Below are 15,451 nucleotides of genomic sequence, written 5' to 3'. Positions count from 1 at the left end.
TGACTTTCCTAAATGATTATTTTAATTAATCCTTTTGCTGGAGAAGCCCCGCCAGGTTCTCCCCTGCTTATAAACTGTTCCCGGGTCCTTCACGCAGCCGCGCAGGTGAGTCAAGGATGCTCTCAGCCAAGACCACGGCTGGCGCGAGCAGGAACATCTGCTGCCTCTGTGCTTCTTGGAGCCAGAAATAGAAAGGTGGGGGGGAAAAAATAATAAAAAAATAAGCCCCCGGGTCCATCCTGAGCCCCGGTGCAGCAAAACCACTGCGGCCCCACTGCTGCTGCTGCCGAGCCTGGGCTGGAGACGCAGCGGCGAGGAAATTGCTGCTTCACGGCGGGGACGCCGGGGACTTGTCCCCATCCGAGCAGGGGTTTGGGGGCTGGGGGAGCAGGCGAGCGTGCGTGTGTGTGTGCCTGGGCGTGCGTGGAAGCAAAGCAGAGCTCCAGGACCCTCAGCCAGCGCTGCAAGGCCCCCACCAGCATCACCCCTCTTAGCCCCGTGGGATGCTTCGCCCCGCGGCACCGCTCCCCGCGAGGCACCGGAGAGCCTCTTCCCCCAGCATGGCACGAGGGCTGGGCTGCTGCTTTTTTTTTTTTTAATTAAAAAAAAAAAAAAAAGCTCTTTTTTTTTTTTTTTTTAACTTTCCAGAACGAGCTGCTCTGCAAATGCCAAGCGCCGATGCCAAAGGGCCGTGTCAACAAAGAAGAATGAGTGTGGCTGTTAGAGGCTGCTATTAAAAAAGGGTGGAGGAGAGAGAGAAGGGAGGGGGGAAAGAAAAAAAAAAAAGAAAAGAAAAAAAGGAAGAAGCAGTTTGTCAGTGCAAATAGTAACATAAATATTCGGGAGCACCATCCAGGGCCCTGCCGCATCCTCGGGGGCTTGTGCCTCTGGGGGTCCAGCCGCAGGCGCCCACCCGGAGCCCTGGCACCGTCCCCAGGGGGCCACCAGCTGCGAGGCCGGGGCCATGCGGGGCTGGCAGCTCGGCCCCGAGAGCTCCGGGGCTATTTCTAGGCAAAGCCTGGACGGGACGGGGGGCAGGCGACCTCTCACATGATGCTGAAGATGCAACGGGAAGACGCGGGCTCCGGTTTCAGCTTTCTATTCCCGGCCCGTTGATCACCGGCGGGAGATGCCATCTGCCCGCGCCTCCCCAGCGCCCACGGGGACGGGGACAGGGGTGGGGACGGATCGGCCACCAGTTCTCACCAGGACAGGGCTCGTCCCGTGCACCGTGTCCTCACCATTCGGCCCTGCTGACTCCGAGCCCGCGTTTTCCCGGGAGGCGCTGAGCATTTCGGGCAGCCCTTTCTCTGCAGCTCGCTGCAGTGCGGCCTCAGCAGCCCCTATTGTCTGCTGCCCGTGCCCCAGCTGGTTTCCATCCTCATCGGCTGGGGGGCACCAGCAGAGCCCCAGGGCCTTGGGTGCCCCGAAAGCCGGCGGAGGTTGCGGCTGCTGCCCAGCCGAAAATCCCTCTGAAAGTCTGCGGAGACCTGGTGCTCGTGCCCAGCTGGGCAAAGCAATGCCCAGGAAGCCCGAGCAGCATGGGAAGAGGCAGCATGAGGGATAAAAAAGGCTCTGAAATTCATATCGAAAGAATATTTGGGGTTAATATGGCAGTTTATTCATTTTTTACTTATTTTTTTCTAGAGTGCCATTTTCAAAGCGCACCTCGGCTTTCCTTAGCGCTCCTTTTCCTCCTCTATCAGCACGCACCCCCCCGCCTCTCACAGCTGACCCTTTTGTGTTCACCTCAAAAGAAATGCGAGGAGGAGTTCAAACCTCCCCGAAAGGCCCGGCTCGGATGCGTTCACACGCGCGCCCGCCCCCAAGAAAAAGAAAATTTCGGTTCAAAAATTGCGATGTTCCCACAGAAATCGGTATTTCCCCGTGGAAAAACATTCCATCAGCAAAACGCCGAGCCGCTCCGGTTACAGCCTGGTCATGGCGCTGAGGCAACGCAGCTGGGAAAGGAATTAAAAGGGAGCCGGGAGCTGCACCACGGCCCCGTGGCAAAATGGGGTCCGGTGCTCGGGGACCCCGGGGACCCCCCCAAAAACCCCCCGAGCCCGCCGCGGCCGCCCGCACTGATCCGGAGCTCGGGAGGGCACCAGATGTCCCCAAGGATGAAGCGCTGCGCACGAGGCGCCTGTTATTGGGAACATCTTGCGGGATTTAGCGAGCTGCGGGAGGAGATTAGCAGGCCAGGGGCTGGGAGCTCAGCAGGTTCCCTGCCGGGGCCGGAGCTCAAGGTCTGCAGCCGGTGTCTGAGCTGTAAGAATTGGTGGAAGTGCTCGTTTCGGAGGCTCTCCTTTGCCTGCGGTTGGCCGAGCGATGGAGGGTGTTTGTTTTGTTCCTTTTGTTGTTGTTTGTTTGGCTTTTTAAGGCAGCCCGGTAAGCGCAGGCTGGCGTGAAGCAGGTGAGAAAGGGAACTCGGGAGCTGGAGAGGTTTTTAGGGGGAATAACGGGGCAGAAGCCCGTGGTCCTAATTCCCAGGGCTGGCTCCCACCAGCTGCATCCCATCCCCCGGGGAAACTGAGGCACGGGGCGGTGAGCCCAAGCCACCCAACCTCCCACCACCAGCTCATCCCTGCCCTTTTCGGAGCCCTCCTCCCACCTGCCGAGGGCATCGCCAGCGCCCCGTGCGCCCTCCCCAGCTCCGCGGGTACCGCCGCAGCAGCAGGGCCCTCCTGCAGCACCCACGTGGGCCGGGCGCCTTCCCCTTTGCTGCTCCCTCTGCCTGCTTAGAGGGCATCCCTGCAGCCTGCCTGTGCCCCGCTGGTCATTCCCCAGCCCTTTCCAGCAGGGATTTGCCTCCTTCAGCCACGCAGATGCCCTCAGCACCAAGTAGTTCACGCCCTGGGGACCTGCCCGCACCTCAAGCCCCCGAGACAGCGCGCTGTGCCTCGGGGGGACACCGGGAACCTGCGCGTTGAGCCACACAGCAATCAAACAACGTCACCTTCCCGGGGATGAGGCTTGCCTGCCGTCCCCCTTTGCTGCTAAATGCGGCTGTTCCAAGGGATGTGCTCGCCCTGCTGGAGTCCACAGGGCTGGATCCTGACCGCCATCAGGCCAACGCTCCTCCGACCCAGCAGGATCCGCGCACGCCTGCCCCAAAATCAGGGCCCTGGGCTGGGGTCCCGCAGGGGCCCCGTCCCTGAGCTCTCCGCATTCCTCCCCGCTCCCACCCCCCCCCCAGTAAATCACCACCAGCAGCGTGAACTAAAGGCAAGTTTATCTTAAAGCCTTTTTTTTTTTTTTAATATATAAAAAAAATACAGCTTCATCGGAAAGGCTTTTTTTTTTTTTCTTTTCTTTTTTTTGGAAAGGTTTATGCCTCCCCAGAGACCTCTTCAATAAAACGCGTTCTGGCTCTCCGAGCGTCTGACTGCAAATCAGGTTCCAGCCATTCCCTTCCTGTGCCGACCTGCTGGAGTCTGCTGTTATTCTTGGCAGGGTGCCCCGAAGGAAGAAAAATCCCCCCCCCCCAGCTCCGAGCGGCTGGGAAATGCTGATGACATGACACCTTCCAGCATTCTTCAAGGTCAAGAGGGGAGGGAGGGAAATGAAAGGGGAGAGGAGTTTTTTTCTTTTTTTTTTTTCTGTTGTTAGCCTTGGTTATTGCTGCGCTCAGGCATTTCCCTTTGATGCTCGCTCCTTGTTACACAAGATGTTGCAGGCTCTGCTGCCGAGCGCCGAGGGGCAGGGGGGATGCTGGTGGCACGGCCACCCCGGCACGGCGAGGGTGTTTGGGGCATCACGGCCCCGCACGGCTCTGCCTGGCCCCATGCCTTGTGCTGGAACATCTCTGGGATGCACTCCTCTTGCTTTGCTCTGTGCTTGGTGCCGTGCGGGCTCGGCTCACACCCAGGGGGGGTTTATTTAGCCCCTGCACCGTCCCGTTGCGTTTGCTCCACGGCACGCATCCCCACGCAGCTCCCTCCTCTGCTGCAGGCACACGGACACCCGACGTGCTCCTGCAGCAGCACAGGGCCATTCCTCTTTTCAAACCAAAGCAAAATACAGCATTTTGTGCCGTGAGCAGCCTCTGGGCGCGATGGGGACCATCCTCAGAGCTAGCTGGATGGCGAGGAGGTCGCTTGCGCCCGCGGCTCCTCCGCGAGCATCCCCGCAGGCCGCGAAGTGACAACGAAGCGGGGCGAAAAACCAAGACAATTGCAGCTGCTTCTCCGGAGCCAGGGCCCCAGCCCCGCCGCAGCGCCGTGTTTATAAATAGTAGAAGCGCGGTGTTTGCTGGCGGCGTGCAGCGGGCTCTCCCAGCACGGCTGTGCCGAGCGCGGAGCGCTGTTTATTGTTTGCTGCGCCAGGGAGCCGCGCTCCTGCTGCGGGCGCCGTGCGTGCTGCCATGGCCCTGCACCGCCGACGCTTGCTGTGCGCACGGGCCCCTCTACGCAGAGCAGTGCGGATACCTAAATTTGGGCACCCGGGCGCTGCAGCGAGCTGATAGGGACACGCGGCATCCTCTCGGGGGGTCTCCTGCCGCAGGACCGCAACCCCAGCAAAGAGAACTTGGCACCTCTCTCCTCGAGATCCAACAAATCGCTGCTAATCCCCCTGCTCCCAGCTGCCAAATCCTCCTCCTCCCCCCAGCCAGGGTGCTGAGCTCTTCGAGGAGACTTGCGTGCGGCCATTAATCCTCGCCACGGGCGATCGCTGCCTCGTTGCAGGCGCAGGGGACGAGCAGCCAAAGTCACGGGGGGCCGGGGGTGGACGCTGCAACCCCGCAGGTTTCGGGCGATGCCCCGGCTCTGGGCTGATGCTGTGCTGCAGGAGCAGATGGCCCCGGTGGCTCCGTCCCTCTGGAGGGCTATTTTTGCTTTCCCAAGCCACGTTTGAAGGAAGATCAGAAGCGACCCAAGCTCAGCAGCCAGGGGAAGCAAAGCAGCTGCTGGCGGTGGCCGGGCAAGCTGGGGACAGCCGCAGGAGCCGGGGGGGTGATGGGGTGCCACCAGGATTTGAATGCACACTGGGGACAGGGCGATGTCCCCACTCCCCTGGGAGTCCCTGCAAAGGATGCTCGAGGAGCTCCTTTAGGAGCACATGAGCCAAGCCACCCCACTGCCGCCTTTGCACAACACTTCTGGGCTCGGGGGATGAGTGAGCCTGCTGGAGGTGCAGGATCAGGCCGGGGAGCAGGGGCTGAGGGGGCTCCCACCTCTATGCCAGCTCTCAGCCCCCCCTAGCGCCATGGGAACTGTCTCACCCTCTGCAGAGCCCCCCGGGTAGCACCAGTGCTCACCCCGGGGCTGGCTTGGAAAGGAGCAGTGGAGGGGGGGGTCCCCAGGCCACCCCAGCACCCCCGAGGGCCGCAGGTTCCCCTGGAAGGCCGGTGCGCGGCCGCATCCTGCTCCGAGGGCCGCTGCAGGAAATCCTGGAAGGCCGCCTTACAATGCAGCGCTTCCTGTCCCCGAAGGACCACGGAGCACGGGAAAGGCAGCGCGGGGCTGACGGCACCGGGCAGCCCCGGGGGGGGGGACGCGCTCCTAACCCCGCAGCACCTCGCCGGCCAGCCCACCTGGGGCCCGCTTCCCTCCGGGCCAGCAGCCAGGGTTTGTAGGGAAAAAATGCAGAAATACGATGGGAGCATGGGCTGGGTGTCCCTCATCCTCCCTGGGGGCAGAGAGATGGGCGGAGAGGAGGGGAAAAGCCACGGTGTTGTTATCTCAGGGGATGCTCCTCTGCGTGCGCCCACCCCATGATACCAGCACCTTTCCTCCACGAATGTCACCACGCGCCCCCAACCTAGAAGCAGCCCCGTGTGCTTCTGCTGACCCCATAGCCCCCCCTTTTTTTGGCAGGGGGGTGGCAGGGCACGTCCCGGGGTGCCAGGCTGGGCGCGGGGCTCCCGTGTCCTCGGTGCCGGTTGTTTTCCAGCGGGGAGGCGTCGGGGCCAGCTGGCTGCCGCCGGGCTGGAACAGCGTGGCCTATTTTAAACCGCTTGCACAAGGAGTCAGCAGCTCCAGCGCGGATTTTTTCCGAACTTTATTTGTCCAAGCACTCCGCGGGGGAAGGAAAAGGGGGGGGGGAGAGCAGCTCCTGCTTGCTCCGCAGCCAGCGGCTCACCTGCGCCAGCGGTGGTCCGCGCTGCCGGCGGCGACGCTAACGATGCTCGGGGTAACGAGCCAGCTGCTTGCTGTGTGTCCCCCTGGATGCGGAGGGGGGGGCCCCAAATCCGGCTCTGGACGAGCATCCGAGCGAGTGGCCCGCCTCTGAAAGGCGGCGAGGACCTGTCTGGGTGCCAAGCGTCCCGAGGGCGGGCGGCTCAGCCGCGCAGCGGGGCCTCGTGCCAGGCAGCCGCACGGATGGAAAGAGCCGCCGGGGAGCCAGGAGCTCTGCAAGGATGAAACCCCAGCTGGATGCTGCTGAGGACACCGGGAAGGCTCAGAAACACCCAAAAGGGGCGCTGGAGAGACCTCCTGCTACGAGAGCTTTGCTCACCAGGCGCGGCTGCGATGCCCCCGGCCATCCTGCTGACCTGGAGACGCCAAGATGAGCTTTTCAGTAATTAGGCTCTGCCAACTCCCAATTAACCCCCCCAGTCTGCTTTTTCCCCCTCCGACCACGTCCTCTGCAGGCTTTTCAGAAGGGCCCCAAAGCACCCAGCAGCCCTAAATCAGAGCCCAGCAGGGCAGCGGCTCCTCCCTGCCAGCAGGGCTCATGTTCCGCAGCGCGGCCGGGGCACCCGTCAATTTTTTCCATGCCATTTTCTTTCGACCAAGCCACTTATTAAAACCGCTTATGAAACGACTCCTCCCGCCCCGGGGCCGAGGTGAGCTCAGAAGCCCCCCTTTCCAGCTCTTTTGTCTAAAACCCAGCATCTCTCACGAGGGGTGGCAGCCAAAATGATGCAAAATGCGATTTCCTCATCCCGCTGGTGGGAAAACGTCGCGAAGGATGGAGGGGGGATGACTACGCTTTAAAAAAATCCAATTGTGCTCAAGTTTTTTTTTTTTTTTTTTTTACCTTTTTCCCCAAGAAGCAGGAGCCATTCTGGCAAGTAGAAATAAATTGTTTTATTTCCAGAAGCAACGGGCCCTCCGTTTGCTGGGAAGGGGCCGTGTCCCCGCAGCAGCGCCGGGGGCACCGGAGCGATGCAAGCACCCCCGCGTTGGTTTTGTAACCACCCCACTAGCAAAACCTATGCCTCGGGTTGTGAGCTGCTGGCCCAGGGCCCTTTCGGGCTTTTTAAGATCGAAGCACAGCTCCACTCTTGGAAGAAAAGGGGGAAACAAACGAAAAAAAAAAAAGTTATCAGCTGCTGAGTGCTAGCTGGATGCGAGCGAGCCACTGAGCTCGCGCCGGCCGGCCGGGGAGCTGCGCGGATGTCGTGTTGGCCGAAGGCAAGATGTTTATGGCCCTGGCTGGAAGCCCTTCTGAGAAAGCCATCGCCGTGATTTACAGCGCTTCCGATGGATACGAACCCGCTCCTCTCCCACTGACCAGCCCCACCGAAAACATCTGCCAGACATCAACGGCGGAGGGGCACGCGTGCACCCGTGGGAGGGGAGACACCAAGGGCACCACGTCCCTGCAGGGCTGCTGGAGCTGCCCGGGGGCTTTCCTCTTGGGGGGAGCAGAGGTAAAGGGGCTGTGCTGGGACCCCTGTGCCAGGGGAGCATCCTGCTGCGTTTGGGGTTGGTGGTGGTAGGGGGGGAATGCGGCTTTTCCAGCTCTCACGGTCCCCTGGGATTGACTGGGGTGCTGCTCCCAAGGGGCAGCGCCGCACGGCAGCGTCCGAGCTGCAGGCTGGGCAGCAAACCCCGCAGAAACGGGATTTTGCCTCTTCAAGCCCTGGTTATGGCCAGAAGGGCCAAAGATGCCGCATCCCACGTTGGGTCTGACCGTCGCTCGCGTGAACCCGCCAGCGCCTTGGCACGGAGAGGGGGTGAGCACCTCGTGCAAGGCCGGGTGGGACCTGAGCGCTTCGCCCTGCGCCCATCAGGGCCCCGCACGTTTGGCATTAACGCTTCGTCCTGCTTAGGAGCTCCTTGGCAGAGCCAGGATTCGTCCTGGATGTCACTTCAGCTTCGTGGCGGTGGATTTACACCTATTTCTGGGCTCCGGAAGCGAAACGGCAGCGTAGAGGAAGGACCCCAGCACCTCCCGAGCACCGTGCTGCGCCTGCTCTGCCACCGCTCGTTAATTAATTGGGCAAGGCTGAGCGACCCCAGGGGTTTTCTCCAGCCCACGCAGCTTTCCTGATACCCCACATGCAGGTTTTTTTTTGGGGGGGACACCCCTCACTCCCCTAGCTGCAGGTCAGGGGACGCATGGGTCTCCACACCAGCCCCCAAACTCCACAAGCAGCTCTGGGACTCCCCTCCCCCAGTGCTGTGAATCCCCCCCACCCAGCAGGGACCTCCCCAGGACAGCCAAGCTTGGGGGGCTCCTCCTTGCCCCCCCCCCCCAGCCCCTCTCGCTGCTCCAGCCCCGCATCCAGCCGCGGCCAGCTCAGCGAGGTTGCAAACCCTGCCCGGCGGAGGCCAGGAAATGCAAACGGGGAGGCTGCCCAGGCAAACAGATCCTCCTCCAAGCCCTTAAAAGACCAAAAAAAAAAAATAAAAAGAGGAAAAAAAAAAAGAAACCACACATGGATGGAAAAAGCCGGAGCCCACAGGAATCGCAGAGGCAGATCCCATCCCTGCTCCACCCCGGGCGCAGCGGAGGAGCGGGCTGCCTGCTCGATATCTCGTGATATCGGCGATATCTCGGGGCGCTCAGCACCTCCTCCGGCACCCCTACACGCAGCGTCGTGCCCGGACCAAGGGCACCCAGCCGGGCGTGCGCGGCCCCACCCCAAGGCCCCGGGTGGCCTCACCTCTGCGCCGGGGCAGCGGGGTTTGGAGCTGGGTGCTCCCAGGCGCAGGGACCCCCCTAAAACCTCTCCCCCATCCCTCCTCTCCCCGTTCTTTCGGGAACCCCACCTTCAGGACCCGCAGCCGCCCCCCCGAGCCCCAGGTTGGGTGCAGGCACGCGCTCCTGCCCCGAACCAAAGCCCAGCTGGTTCCAGGAACACAACCAGCTCGTGCGCCATAAGATGACTGCCTGCGAGAAGCCAGGAAGGCTCCCGGGGGGGCCTCGAAGGCAGCCCCGGCGTGGCCTTCGAGCAGTAAATGGCTGTGTTCTCCCCAGCCAGCCCCCCTTTCCCAGCAGTCGGATCATTAAACATGCATACGTTTCCGCCGCTGCTTTAAGAAAGTGATAAGTCAGATTTTTTTTTTTTTCAGGGGTGGAAGGGAGGGAAGGGAAAAAGGAGGGCGGCGGGGAATAAAAAGCACCCACAGGCTAGGAAGGAGAGCAAAGCCCCGCGCCCGGCCCCCCGCCTGCCGCGATTTATGAATGAAAACACGCTCTGCCTTGGCACCGCGAATTTCCTCGATGCACGCGGGCAAGGAGGGGGGGAAATCCTGGAATTATGAGGCTCCAGCACCAATTAGGGCTGTTTACATTGACGTAAAGTCTGGGTGAAGTCCCCACCCCTGCTCTGAGCATATTTATGAAATTACTCCTGCTGACACTGACAAATGCAGAAGGGAAAGTCCCGGAGCGCTCGGATCCAGCCCGGCGCTGCGTGGGGATTTTCAAAGTGGTGCTGTGCCCCAGCACAGGGACAGCCAGCGCCTAGAGAAGTCAACCCAGGGACCCCCCCCCAACCTCACCCCAGCCATGGACAAAGCCCCCAGACCCCAACCCAACCCCCCTTGCTATTTTTTAGGGGTGCAGGGAATGGGCGGCATCTCCCCGGCTGCTCAGGTTTCCTGGAGGAGCAGGGAGGATGATGCAGGGGCAGCAAGGAAAACTCTCAAAATCTGGGCATTTCCAAAACTCAAGTCAGCCCAGCAGCCGGGGGACCTCAGGCCACCATCGCCAGCTGGGGGATGGTGTTCAGGTGGCCCCACCACTGTTTGGGTGTGCTCAGCATCTTGCCATGCCCTAAAAGAGTGGGGATCCTTCGGGGTGCTCAGCCCAAACCCCTCTCCCCCCGCATCTCTCACTGCTGCGGTGACACAGAACCCCTGGAAAAGAAAGAGCAGTTTCACAGCCAGAAAATCCCCAGGAAAGCTTTTTTCCCCCCCCGTAAAGGGAAACTACCTGAAGCTACTCCCCGCCACCCAGGCGGCAGCCCGGACCCGGCACAGGGCACCGACATGGGCAAACCCAACAGGACCCCTGGTTAAAGCTGAGCATCCCCACTAAGGGCTCCTGGAGCAGGATGCGGGCACGGAGAGGTGCCAGAGGTGCTTACACGGGGGCAGAGGCCACCACTGGGGTGGTGCCCGGGGGGTGACAGCCGTGTCCCCACAGCACAGGGGCCTGGATGTGCCAAGCCCCGCGGCGAGCGGAGCACTTCTCAGCAGAGAAGGCAGCACACAGAAGGTGGTTGCACGCGAAACGTGGTTGCGAACGATTCTTCCCCCGATTCCTCTTCTAAATGAGCCGAAATCCCCGGGGAAGGAGAGCCAAGCGTGGCGGCAGGCGGGTCGATGCAAAGCGCTCCGCTCGCTGCGCGCCGCCGGGGAGGGGAGAAACCAAAAGGGAAGCGAAGGCGATGGGAGGAGGGGGGGGGGCTGGGGCTGAGCAGAGCTGCAGAGCCCAGCGCAGGAACGCGACAGCAGGCAGGGAAAGGAGGAGAAACCCTTGGGGGTCCTGAGCAAGGAACTGCGGGAGCATGAAGATATAGGGAGGGGGAGAGACCGCGCAGCGCGTTCCCAAAGGGGACAGCCCACGGGGGCACAAGGACAGCAAATATTTCACTTTGGTTCCCCCCCAGCCCCCAGGCACAGCTCGGTGCTAACCTGGGGAACTCCTTGTTGCTGCATAGCACCAAAGCTAGGAGCTCAGCAGGATTAAAAGCGTGGACTGGGTCCTTTCCCAGCAAACAAATACCCACAGGGCAGTTCCAAGAGCATTAAGAGCATCAGTGGGTGCATTTACTCTGATAAAAGCATGGGAAAAAAGAGGAAATCTCAGGCTGTAAAACCACAATCATGACAAATTTTGAGGGTAAATTTTCCCTACCGCCGTGCTGATGCACAAATGCTGGCAAAAAAAAAAAAAAAAAGTGGATTTGCTCAATTCAGGAGGAACAGCAGCAGCGGGGCAGGTTCCTCACCGCAGCGCGCGAGCGGTGCTCAGCAGCGCGGTGCCCAGGTGGCCCCGGACGCGACACCCCCAGCATCACGTTACATACGGCACGGAGCTCTCGTTTGTTAACAGATTACCGAGTAGAAATTATTTAACGCGGGCTGCAAAACGACACGCTGCCCATCTGGCAAAGCCGCTCGCTCGCTCTCGCTAAGGCAGCGAGCCGCGCGCTGCTCCCCGCGGCCTCCACCTTGCTGAAACCGAGGGCCCGGGGAGAGGGGGAACAACGGGAACCGTCCTCCCCTGCGGCGCTCTGAGGATGTAGCAAAAAGCAGAACTTTCAGAAGCCGAACTAAAAATGGAAAGTCCCCTTTCCTCTCCCCGGCGTTATTTTTACCTGCGGTCCCAGCTCAGGGACGGCGCTGCCGTTTCAAAGGCTCGAGCTGAGGCTCAAGCTTAAAAAGCAGGAAAAAAGGCTCAGCAGTGCCTGCGAGCTGTCTGGGGGCGAAAACAGAGCAGGGATGAGTCACTTCAATGGCACCGGGAGATAATTCCCCGAGACAGGCCACGGGCACCCTCCCGGGGCTGGAGGAGCTGAGCGCAGCGCAGCTGCAGAGCCTCGCCGGAGGATTTTGCTGCAGGAAAGCTCTGTGGTTTTACTCACCCCGGGTAAAATAACGCAGAGCTTTTGCAGCAGCAAAACAAGCCTCTAGCAGGGAAAACAGCTCCATCCATCACCTTCCTCGGCGCATCCACCGAGATGCCCTCCGGTGCATGCTCACAGCGGACGAGCCTCTGCCATGGGGCAAAGATCCCCCGTGGGGACAGAAAGGGACAGCGAGGGAGGCCTGGGAGCCAGGGGCTGGGATTTGGGGAGGCCAGGACGCTGACATCTGTCTGACAGGGCCCTGAGCCGGGGCGCCGGGTATTCCCAGAACAATAAAGCCATGGGGGGGGGGAAAAATCACAAACCCTTTTGTCTTGCAGGCAAGCGGCTGGAAGAGTTCCTGTTCCAGCGATTATATTAGCGCTGCTGCGGCTCTGCTCTAATTATACGGGGGGGGGGGGGGGGGGGGTGAGCTGTGAGCTCAGCCTGTGGTTCACTCCTTTCCTTTTTCCCCTAAATAATTCAAAATAAAGAAGTGCAGCGAGGGAAGCAAGCCCCGGTGCCAGCAGCTTCCCCGCTCCCGGCGCACGTACCCCGAGCACTTTGCCATGGGGTCAAGCCCCTGCCTTAATTCAGACACCAATATTTCTGTAGGCTGCCCGCCTGCAGGCCCTGCCCCATCCTGGATCTGCAATGAGGCGGGGCTGCAGGTGCTGAGCTTCTCCCTGCAGGTGCTGATCATCGTCCTGCCCAGCACAGCTGTACCGCAGGGGGCTGCCTTGGTCCCCCTAACACGCACACCAAGCCCCGTTCCCATCTGCCTGACATCCCTGGTCCCCTACAGCAGCATTTTGCGATGCCAGCCCCCCATCCAGAGGGCTCAGCACCACCACGGAGGTGTTCTACCGCCACCAGGCTGGCTGTGCCAGGGGACCAGGGTGGCTCGAAGGGCGCAGCACCCCACAGCCACCGCGCCTTTGTGCTCACGTGGACAACAGGAGGATTTCTGCCTCTAAAAGGCCCTGGAAAGTTCAGTTGCGCAGGGGATCAGCTGGCTCCGGGAGACCCCAGCATCACCCCGTGCCCACACCTCGCCCAGGCACAAGTCCCAGCACCCGCAGCGGTGCCGGCTGCCGGCACGCACAGCCGCATCCTGCTCCAGCACAGCTCTCTCGTCCCCTGGGATTCGTCTTGGCAGCTTTTCATCCCTCGCTTTAATGCTTTTCTCACCCCTTCCCCACCCAGGAGGGCCCCACAGATCCCATTTTCCTCCCACCCAGCATTCCCTCAGCAGGAACAGGGGGCAGCTCCGCGTATCCAGGCCCGGGGCAGGGGATGCTGGCTCTGCAGCACCGATCCTGCTCCAGCCCCCCTGTGGAAACCGAAGGCAAGCCGCCTGCCCCAGCTCCTCTGCCAGCACCAGACAGGGACTCCTTGTTCTGCCAGGAGGTAAATCACCGCCTCTGCCCGCAGACACCCAGCTTCAGCACCTCCCTTGGCTTCAGCACCTCCCTTCTCAACCCACGTGCGCTGCTGCTGAGCCCCCCCGCTGGCTCCAGGCAGACCCCCAGGGACACCAGCGTGGAGCCAGGACACAAACAGCTCCCACCAAGCACCCTCGGGGCAGCACTTCCACGAAATACCCATCCTCTTTGGGTACCCCTGCTGGGACCTCCTCGGGGGGGGGGGGGGGAAGGCAATTCGTGCCGTCCTCAGGACCCCTTCCCCCAGCCCAAACCCGTGGCCCCTTCCTCCGCAGCCTGATCCTTGCTGTCTCCTGCTGACTCCATGAAGAGCAGATGGCTGCAGGAGCAGCGCAGACGGCACCGGCTCCACCTCCAACCTCCCCACTGGAGGCATCGCTGCACCCCTGAGCAGCTCCGTGGGCACGGATGCGTTTTTCCCCCACCCTCCCCGCTAGCACTGAGGGCAGCCACCAGGTTTTGCTGGCGTTTTCCCTAACTACAGCTGGTTTTCAGAGCTCTTTCCCTCCTCCCCTGCCCCGTGGCCCCTGGTTTATGACCTGGGCTGGTTTTGTGAATGGGCTATTGTAACAGGAGCGGGGAGAAGGAAGGGAGCAGATGGGAGCGCGCTCGCCCTGGGCGCAGCAGCCCCGCGCGCTGAGCGATGCGGCCAGGTGCTAAAGGCCAGCCTGGCTTGAAGGTTACCCAGAGCCGAGAAACACGAGAGGCAGAAGGCCTCACAGAAGGGCAGAACCCACCCTTACAGCCCCGTTCTTACAGCCCCTCGCCACCCCCAGCACCGAGGGGTCTCCGCCGTGAGCAGCCCCCCCTTCGGTTTGCACGACGAGGGGCTGCTGCTTGCTCCCGTTCTGCTGGCTCCCCAGGAGCAGCACCCCCCCCCCCCCCATGCTTTCTGCTTTCCAGGGCAGGAACAGCCCGAACCGCCCTCCTCGGGCAGCCGTTCAATTCCTCCTGTGCTTCACAGAAACCCCGAGCCCAAACACGGAGCCGTTCTGGCACCCGTTCCTCGCCACCAGCGCCTCCAAGCCTGCCCTCACCCAGCCACAGGGCACCGAACCCAGCAGGGCGCTGAGGCAGGGGGGGGGATGAGGGCAGATACAGCCTTGCACCCCCGTGGCCGGATCCTGAAGGCTGCAGCGGTGCAGGCGCAAGGGGGTATCACCACCCCCAGCACCCCCGCAGCCTCCCCATTTTGGAGCAGGGGAGATGCTGGGGGTCCGGCACGGCCCCCCCAGCAGCAGGGGGGGAGCAGCCACCCCCAGGACACACACACACACATTCCCTTCGGAGTCACAGCGGCTGGAGAATTCCAGCTATTCCGGCATCTTTATCTTTTTTGGCTACAACTGCTCCTTCGGCCACGTTATAAATTAAAAGCCGCTTCGCTTTCAACCCTCCCCGAGCCGCACCTTTTCACCTCCCTCCACTGGCAGGCTTGGGGGGGCTGCTCCTCGCCCCAAAGGTCTGCCGCAGAGCCCCCCCCTCCCTCCCCGAGGGGTGCCAACAAAGGCTCCTTGCAGCAGGAGCTTGTCACCGGTGATGGACGGCGTGGCTGGAGCCAGCGCCGGGCTGCGGCTGAGCACGGCTCGGCCACCTGGATGGCACCGGCACGTGGCCAAGCCTGGGGACAACCCGAGGGCCCTGCTCCATGAGGGAAAAGCCCCCCCCCAGCTCACAGCAGAGGGTCCGTGGGGACGCAGGTGTCACAGAGCCATGCCGAGCCCCGTGGTGGCGACCCGTGGGTTCGGCCAGCGGCAGCGGGATGACAGACAGGCAGCTTGGGGGGCTGAGCTCGGGGAAATAATTCTCTCCATCCTATGTGGCTTCCTACATAAGGTATCAGTGCTGCTCTTGATTAGAGAAAAGCTTCCCATATTACAGGCTTTTGGCTCCGGGGAGGAACAAGTTGGCCAATTGCAATTATTAAGACATTTAAAGTGCATTTAACCCAGGAGCCCTTATTTTCCCCTTTCAATGTAACCACTAATTCCTCCTAAATGGTCTGCTCCGCGCTCCCAACCAGACAAAGGATTTAATGTTTGACTGGAGAGCTTATGGTGCGGGCGCTGCGAGCGGCGGAGGGGAGCGAAATGCAGAGCTGGTGCAGCCCCCGGGGGGAAACCAGAAGGGGACAAGTCCTGGGGGACCCAAGCAGCCCTTTGGGACATGCCCCACTGAGCCGCTGTCCCTCCTGGATGGTGTCCCAGCGGCATGGGGCCACCCCAAGTCACGTTTGGGTGGGCAGCGAGCTGCT

Source organism: Anser cygnoides, chromosome 12 (genome assembly GCF_040182565.1).
Source record: "Anser cygnoides isolate HZ-2024a breed goose chromosome 12, Taihu_goose_T2T_genome, whole genome shotgun sequence".
Taxonomy (NCBI): Eukaryota; Metazoa; Chordata; class Aves; order Anseriformes; family Anatidae; genus Anser; species Anser cygnoides.
Note: the sequence above shows the minus strand (reverse complement) of the source record.